The sequence below is a fragment of the Filicampus tigris genome, chromosome 2 (assembly GCF_054856515.1).
Source record: "Filicampus tigris isolate MCC_2025a chromosome 2, RoL_Ftig_1.0, whole genome shotgun sequence".
NCBI lineage: Eukaryota > Metazoa > Chordata > Actinopteri > Syngnathiformes > Syngnathidae > Filicampus > Filicampus tigris.
The window spans coordinates 19,368,391-19,377,631 of record NC_141218.1 but is presented as its reverse complement, the minus strand read 5'-3'; the positions used below and the strand labels follow the sequence as shown (position 1 = coordinate 19,377,631).

At 40.0% G+C, this 9,241-nt stretch overlaps 1 long non-coding RNA gene across 1 annotated transcript; it reads left to right on the top strand.

Annotated features, from left to right (window-relative positions):
* The first annotated feature begins 570 nt into the window (after nucleotides 1-570).
* Nucleotides 571-1,932, top strand: LOC147151704 (uncharacterized). Its single transcript, XR_015085736.1, has 3 exons — nucleotides 571-688; nucleotides 954-1,269; nucleotides 1,645-1,932. It is a non-coding gene; the product is annotated as an uncharacterized LOC147151704 (long non-coding RNA).
* Nucleotides 1,933-9,241: the final 7,309 nt, after the last annotated feature.

Sequence of the window (9,241 nt, the reverse complement as noted above, 5' to 3'; positions counted from 1 at the left end):
TGGTAAAACCCACCTGCACTTGGCCCACATACCTCAATGAATTTTCGTGGTGCACATCTGGTATCCACGTTGGCCACATAAGGCCCATATTTCAGCCAAATCATATAACCATAGCTGGCCCCACTTTGTTACCTAGGCAACTGTACAAGTATTTAAAAAAACGTATTTATCTATTTATTTAAACTACTTTATTCAAGGACACAGATCAACACGTCAAAATAACAGCCAGGGGGAGACAAACAAACAGGAAAATACATGTATTCTACAAAAATATTAAAACACTCATAAATATAAAGTCTTGAGTGCTTTCCTATTTGTGGAGTGAACAATCATTTTAATATATTCACTGACTTCATTTTCAAACGTGAAAAAAAATGTAGTCTCTGTGGCTCCGTTTGAAGTGGTGGTGCAGTCACCTGACTTCAGCGTGGTTTCACGTCCCACTCGATAGACCACAAATGTGAGAGTGAATGATTGTGTTTGTGCTTAAAGCAACACCGTCATATTCAGTTTTTGTTGATTATGGCGTTGCCATGTGGACAAAAGCGGTAGTGTTTTGACAAAAGTCAACCACATTTCCCATGCGCGCCAGTGGTAGTGTCGTGAAATCCGGAGCTCTCGCTGGCCTGGGAGTTGAACTGAATTACATTTCTAGTTCCAGTGGCTGTGTGAAAGATGAGGCGATGAGGTAATCAATCTAATTTTGTTTAAATAATACTTTTGGGGTTTTTTTTTGTTTTGTCTTGGGGCTTCTGCCATGACACCAGTAATAGCGCGTAGACCTTCGAATCGACTTACGGACAAGTACAGAAAACTAAATAAATTAGTGAAGAGTGTGGCGGTAGTATTTAGTCTTAAAAATGTGCTGAGGAATTAAGGTTAAGGCTCTGTTTCAGTTTTTAAGAGAAAAGGGGATGCGAAAGAGAATTTAGGTTTGTTTGTTTTTCTCCCAGTGCTGTGCAACAGACATAATACTGCTCCGACCCGCACTCCAGCACAGTAGGTGATGGTAATGCCCCTCAAACGCCAGCTGCCACCCACCAATAAAGAAAAAGAAGAACAAGGAAGAAGATTCCAGAATCTTACCCACAGATAACGTTGGCGCTGTTTTAGCCACAGGTGCTTCTGCTCAACCGACAGGTAGACGAGCTCAGTTGATTGGAAGCACCTGTGGCTCAAGACAAACTGTGGCTGTGTGTTTGTACTTTCTGGAACTGAATTTCTCATCTCTGCCACGCACACGCCGGTGAGACATTCAGAAAATATATGGTGAGGAAATGCATTTATTTTATGTTTAGGATATTTTTTGCCTTTTGTGTGTCGTTCCGATTCAGTTTCTGGTGCCACATGTTTCAGCCCATAGTGTTACACCTAGTTGAAAAATCTTCAAGGGTTAATTTTTTCGACCAAACAGCGGTAATAACATGCACAAATGTCTGTTTTCTTAACACACTGTCCATCCTTGTGTTTACTTACATCAGTTAAAAAACAAATCATAATTTCTTTGTACAAAGCTGTAAACATTTGGGAAATTAACACTTGATCTGACACCACAATATCAGTTATAGTTGATTTAGTTTTTGTAGTAGTCAAATTACCTGACATTAAAAATAGTTAATTTAAAACTATGTTTGCATGTTTCAGTGTAACCACCTGGGCCACACATCTAGAGCCAAAGACCAGGAAATCTATGTCAAATCTAAAGATGGCTACATCTGGCTCCTGATAGGGATGGTGGCAGGAAGGAGGAGAGGATGAGAAGAAAAGAGGGCATGCAGATCACAACAATTTTATGGATAGATAAATGCTGTTCAAGAGCATGCTGCATCCCAGTTTGGACTCCGTGTTCCTCGTAAATAAAAAAAAAAGTGCGGTTTTCCAGTTGATGTGCGGTGGTTCTCAAGTTCTGACAATAAAGATCTGTTTAAAACATGTAGCTGTTGAGGCTTTTAAAAAAAAAAAAAAAATTTGGGTCATATATGGCTCATGAATGAGGTGGTTTAGATAAGATTGAGTTAAGGCTGATAGCAGGAACCAGTTCTGTTCCATTCAAGGGCCAGAGTAGGGCCAACTATGGTTATATGATTTGGCTGAGATCTGGACCTTATGTGGCCCACATTGTGGATACCAGATGTGGACCACTAAAGGACCGTAATCAGGAACCAGTTGTGGTCTGTCATCGGGCCAGCTATGATTATGATTTGGCTGAGATATGAGCCTTGTGTGGCCCACATTGTGGATACCAGATGTGGACCACTAAAGGACTGTCATTCATTGAGGTATGTGGGCCAAGTGCAGGTGGGTTGTGTGGCCCATTACTGGCCCACACCAGTTTTGCTCTCTGGGAATGGTCACCGCTTTATTTGGAATTTGGAAAAAAAAAACCCACTACTGCTCTTTTCACATGCGTAGCTGGACTTCCTTTTTCTAAACTTATCAACCTACTGCAGCAGCAATCTTATTGGAATTTGTTCAAAACACACACACACGCACATTTACGCACACACACCCCCGCACACACACACACACACACGCTCACACATCATCCTTTTACAATAGTAGGTACTTTATCAGAATTGGGCAGAAAGTTGATGTTTTTGCCCATGTAAAATTGTCAACCTCCCATAGTCGACAATGACTATCACAGATGAGAAGGAACTGCTCTCAGTCTCATTGTATAGGCTACAGTCACAATAAAAGGCATTATTTATACTCTGTTCTATTCTATTCAAGTAGACCTTTTATTCAAATAGGGGGCGTGGGGAAATCCTCTCTTTACCGCAGTGGCTGTTTGAAACTGAACTCGACAACCAGTTTACAATAGGCTAGCAAAACCTCATAGAGGGTCTAACGTCTTTTCAGTAGCTGAAAAGAGGACATCACTGTCTTGTCGTTGTTTTAAAGGAATAAGACCAGATGTGTAGTTGCAGTTTAATCACAACTAGCCAGTATGGCTTGTCATGCTAACATAGTAGCCACACTTCTCAACTGGATAAATATACCATGAAAAAACAAAACAAAACATAATAGCAGTTCTGTTGTCTACAATAGGAGCGGCTTTATTTTCAATAGATAGGAAAACAGTCTTATTTGTTCTCAGCTAAAATTGTCACCCTACCCTAGTAGCCATTAGAATGGAATTAGACAATTCTTTAAAAGGAGCAAAAAGGACAGCATCGAGGGAGTTTTCACATGAGGATGGATTCACTTTCCTCCCGACTCAGATGGATTTACTTAGACAGGATCATGCTTCAAACACGAGAGCAGACAACAGAAGACATGACAAATTGGGGAAAGACAATTCACAGAAAGGCTCAATCTGTTCTTGTCTAACGGTGAATGGGGAAGAGGCTCGGCTGAATGAAGGCGTCTATTAAAAATCCCTTGTAAACACATTATAGGCCAGGTCTTGTGTCGTATAAAGAGACGAGACGCGGCTGCAATATGGAGGACGGAGACGCATCCATAAATGCATGAAGTCAATCAGGCATCGTGTTGACATCTGCTGAATACTTTCTTTGCATCCTGATGTTGTTCGGTTAGAGAGGAGACTGTTAAGAGCGCAGACTAACATGTGATCTGCATATGATGATAAAACAGGCTAAAACGTGGATAATACGTTGGAGCAACTTTAAAGAACAAATGAGTGACATTTATGGCAACAATATTAATTTGCACAACAAAGCAAACAAGTTGTTTGCTCCAAAACAATTTACTGAGTTGTTTTTACTTATATCTTTAAGTTGGGGGACAATCTAAGAGAGGACTAGTTCTGTAAACTCTTATTTCTTTGTTGAAAATGTGGGAGAGCAAAATTTCGCATTGGCAAAACTTTAAAAATTTTGTTGAATTGCCCAACTTGAAAAAAAAAAAATGGTGATCTCTAAATGCAGCATCACCATGTTTGTTTTGAACTCCGGGCTCCACTAATTGACTCAAGTCTGCATACCTGAGAGACCCGTGGGTATATATTCAGTCAGCAGAATGTATTCAGGACCCAAAATCCAATAGCAGAATTTTAAATCTATTCTACAGATGATTGGGACCCAGAGTAACGTGATCTGATCTCTTTATTCTGGTCAGAACCCGAGCTGCAGCTGTTTGATGCTCTTTTGAGGGTGTCCATTGTAATAATCAAGCCTATTAGAGATTAAGATCATGGATAAGTTTCTCGTGGTCCACTTGGAGCATGACATCCTTCAGTAGGGTAATGTCCTTCAATGTAAGAGGAGTTTAAAATGATATTAAACTGTTTTGGGATCATAATTTGTGGAATTCTTATGGTTTACACTAAGAAGATTATAATTAATAATTACGCGTTTCTAAGCAATAGTCAAATACTTTTTTTTTTTGCTTACTTTTCTCCTTTAGTTGTGGCAGAACTCTGTCTTCGCTATTCAACGCATAGACGGAGTAATGCAAGAAAAATCACTAATGCAAAAAAAAATCACTAATAAAAGTGATGTAATCAAAATAGAGTTTGTCAAGTAAAAGAGAAACTGATAGTGTTTTTGTTGACCAAAAATAAACAAAACCAACAAAATGTTTGGCAAGAGTATTGCTTTAGCGCCATCTCGGTGCCAAGGAACTATGTTGAAGATTTGAAGATGTTGTGGCGCATAGAACATATTATTGAAAAGGATATTTTTGACTTGACATGTCATGCAATTTTCAGATTTCCACAGTTAACGATTGTATAGGGGTATATATTGTTGTGAATTACCTTTGGCACAATGGCGAGAGTGTGAAAGGAGCCACTTCTTTCCAACTGTGGTGCAAAAATAAAAGTGTTTCACTGACTATGTTTACATGCCGTCAATATTCGATTAAGGTCAAAATTCAGATTTCTGAAACTTTTGGAATAACCTGTTTACATGACAGTTACTCCCGTATTTGAGTAATCTGATTCAAACTGCAACGGTGTTGTGACGCAACAATGGACGTCATTTCCGCTTGCTATTTTCTGCTGTCAATAAAACACATTATATTCATGTCACTCAACGCAGGATTAAAGCAGCAGTGTTTTTTTTTTTTTTTTTTTTTAAATGAATGGCTGCTCTGAGGAAGTGGGCGTGTGTTTAGTCTGCAGGGGCGGTACAGGGGTTGCTCCTCACTTTATGAGGTCGAAAATTGAGAACCCACTCCTTGATTGGGCGGAGCTGTTGCTGAGAGAAGAGGACTGAGCAGGGAAGCTCAGAGATTGGTGAATGAAGGAAAACACCACTTTGGAGGTATTTTTGGTAAGCAATTTAGCATTTTAACATGGCTAAAAGCTTAGAAAAGTTGATTTAGCATGATATGGCCCTTTAATACTGGGTTATTATAAACATTTCTGCTTTTGTTATTTGGAATTTAAACTTTTTGTGTCTAAATTCAAGCTTTTTCATTACTTCTCTCTGTGGGGGATTCACACCCCAGCACACTAGCGGTGTTATGGAAAACAATGCAGTGGGTGCACAATTAGCTAATTAGCTGCCCTGCGCAGGTTTCCCGCAGCGCGTTAGCTGTGACCTAACACTGAGCATTTAGCGTCTCCATGTGCGCCTCTGCCAACATTATAATGCAGCGCAATTAACGTCAGGCCAACTGATGGGAAGGAGAAACAACACGTCTGTACTCCGGGAGCCCTCTTCTGTTTACGGCTCATAATGCAATTAACTAGAAAGGCCCTCTGTAATTAGAAAGTACACCGGTCGTGATTAAATCTCGACTCATTAAGGTCTTATTTTCAGATGGCACACATGGCTTTGGAGAATCATACCTTAATATGTAGACATAGAGACAAATCAACAGCGGGATTTGATTGATGATTGGCTGTTTGATATGATGAAATCTTCTTCACGCAACGCTTTTACACGGGTGACCTTCAAACACAGCAGTTGGCCAATCCCGAATAGCAAACAAAGCTACTGTTTTCAAAGTGCTAGATTACAGTTTGTTTTTGGAGTTAGCTATGAGGGAAATGTATCACAAGGTGCTCAGAGTTGTGTCCGATGTAGAAAGTTAACTGTTAACATAATGAAACAATCAGACACTGTTTACTTAACATGTGCAGAGACTTTTGGTTTGGTTGTTTCTTTCTTATCAGGAATTAAAGTCGCTAGTTGTTTTTTTTGAAAAATAGTTGATAGAGTGTTCTGAAAAGCTATTAATATGGCAACACTTACTCTGCTTTCGTAAACTAGCTCCAATTTGTTCACAGCCATGCCGTTTGTCCAAGCAGCGCATGTCGTGTGGGGTCACGCTTTGAATTACGAAAGCCGTTGAAAAACAACAACACAACACATAAAAAGCCCTAGCTAGACCTAATGTAATGTTTGAGTGCTTAATATATTGTTTACTTGCTGGTGGTTTTTTTGCCCACGATGAACTTCCTTACAAATTTTCTCCGACGGTTGTCAGGTATATGACACTATATGTCTGTTAATTTCATCCATCCATCCATCCATCCATTATCTATACCGCTTCATCCTCACGAGGTTCGCGGCGCGCTGGAGCCTATCCCAGCTGTCTCCGGGCAGTAGGCGGGGTACACCCTGTACTGGCTGCAAGTCAATCGCAGGGCACGCAGAGACAAACAAACATGCACACACAATCAAACCTAGGGGCAATTTAGAGTGTTCAATTAACCTACCATGCATGTTTTTGGAGTGTGGGGAGGAAACCGGAGTTCCCGGAGAAAACCCATGCAGGCACGGGGAGAACATGCAAACTCCACACAGGAAGGCTGAAGCCGGAATCAAACCCACGACCTCTGAACTGCGAGGTGAACATGCTAACCAGTCCTCCACCTGCTAGTGCAGTTCAGTGTTATGTGTAATTCACTACAATTTGTTGGTCATGCTAGTTTGCTGCTGGGAGACTGCATTTAATCTCACTACCCTAATGAGACAACAACAAGCTTGTCTGATTGGCTAGAGATGTGAAGAGAAAGCAAGACACGTGACAGTAATAGCAGAAGGAGCATTAGTGTATACAGGAAAAAAACTACACTACCACCCCAAATGACTGTGGCTTTAATTTTTTTTCCTTTACAATTTGTTGAAAAGTTGCTAACTATGTCATTAATGGGCGTCCATCATAGGCGGGTAGGCGGACTGGTCCGTCACATAGGTGGGCTATGTTGTATTGTACTTCATGAAAAAAACAGTAATGATATAATTGACAGTGTTGTTTTCATCAACGATGACAAAAATATTTCGTTAACGTCCCTTTTTTTCATGACAATAACGAGACGATGACGAGCTAAACGTGGCTCATTGACGACGAAAACAGGACGTGACGTACATGTATTTTCAGTCACGAGACAGGACAAAATTGTTAGCGTGTGGTCCGTCAGACGTTCAAAATGTCATAAACATCCCTTCCTATTGTACACGTAATCTGTCTTTCAAAAAATTGCTGGTACAACCTATCCTCGTTTGGGCACGCCCACCGCCGGGACCACGCAGAGCGCACGCGTCGCACACACCGTTGCACACACCCGCACAATAAAACACGAACAGGTCTGCGGTCATTGGTCTCGGCTCACGCACACTGACACGCTTTCCATTGACAGACCATGGCGACAGTGACAGCAAATGGGCTTGGTAGTCGGAAACGAAGGAAAGATATGGATATACTTTCTGTACAACCCAGCAGGAAGAACAACACGATGCATTGTGGACAGCGGTAACAGAGAATGTGGCCACAAACTAAGTGGAATGAATGACAAATCTCAAGCGACATCTGAGGGCTCACCACGCTCATATTTTGTCTCAACTCGTCCTGTTAACATATACTGTATACATTTACTTGCACTCTGTTATTCAACAATCGGCTTGTGATCAATTTAATTGTGCTTAAGGTTTTCCACGTAACTCATGGCGCAAATGGGCTGACTTAAGGCATAAGTTATTTTGGTTGAGCTAACGTCAAGGCTAATGTCAATTAATTCACTTGTGTGTAAAATCAAATATTAAAAGTAGATTAAGGCAGTGGTCCTCAACCATTTTTCTACCACGGACCTGTTGGTCAGCGTTGGGGTGTGTGTGTGTACAATAATAAACGTGAATCCACAGGTTTTTTATTTCACCAATATCGAATGACTTTTTAGCTTACCTTTTTTGACGAATCCGTTAAAAAAATGCCTGTGTGTACGAAACCTTGTATGCCTATTTTTAACTAAAACGGACTAAAACCTTTTTGAATTTTCGTCGACTCTATTTACGAAAACTAGACTAAAACATTTTTGGGGAGTTTCTGTCGACTAAAACTAGACTAAAACCTTTTTGAATTTTCGTCGACTAAAACTCGACTTAAACTATCACTAATAGGAATGACTAAATGTGACGAAAACTAACAAGCATAACAAGCAAGACTAAGACTAAATCTCAAATGCCTGCCAAAAACAACACTGATAACTGAGCAGCATGTACAAATTTAAACAGTTTTTGACGCATGTTTTGCTTAAATTAAATTGACATTTTGCCGCTCCTTCTGGTTTGAACAAACAGAATTCTAATGTATAAGGCAGATAGCACGTTTTAGCATTTATAATAACTTAATCAGATTGTCTTTACTGGCTATTTTTATAGCTTCTGAACATATCTTTTCTGCATTGGAAATACACTATGGAATTAATTTTTAATGAGTAAAACCAGTGGTGGGCCATCAGACACTATCAATACAGAAGCATTGACCTACATTTACAACATGAATTTTAATAACTGTTCCATGAAATTGCATTAATTTATTCCCAACAGTCTATTGACTTCATATTAGAACATTTCTCTCTTATTTTTATTTGTTTTGTCCAATCAGATTTTAGCTTTGTGCTGGATATAGCAAGATAATCTTCAGAATTAATCTTCAGCCTCCAGAATTAGTAGTGTTGGCTGATGTAAATGAAGCTATATTAGCAATTGAACTATTTCTGAAGATTTCCAATTCGCCTCACAGAGCCAACCAACTATCCCACCATATCATCAGGCATATTTCCATCCTCTGATTTGTTGGTCAGGGCAAAAGTGTACAAAATAAATTAAAATGCTCAAAGCACAACAGGAAAAGGTTATCCTTGCCTTTATCTAAAGTAGACTTGATTATTGCAGTGGCCTTGTGACTGGGCTACCTCAAAAGAACATCAAACACCTGCAGCACATTTAGAACGCTGCAGCTCGAGTTCTGACCAGAACAAAGAAATCAGAACCTATTACTCCAGTCCTAAAGGCTTTACACTGGCTCCCAGTCAGCTGTGGAA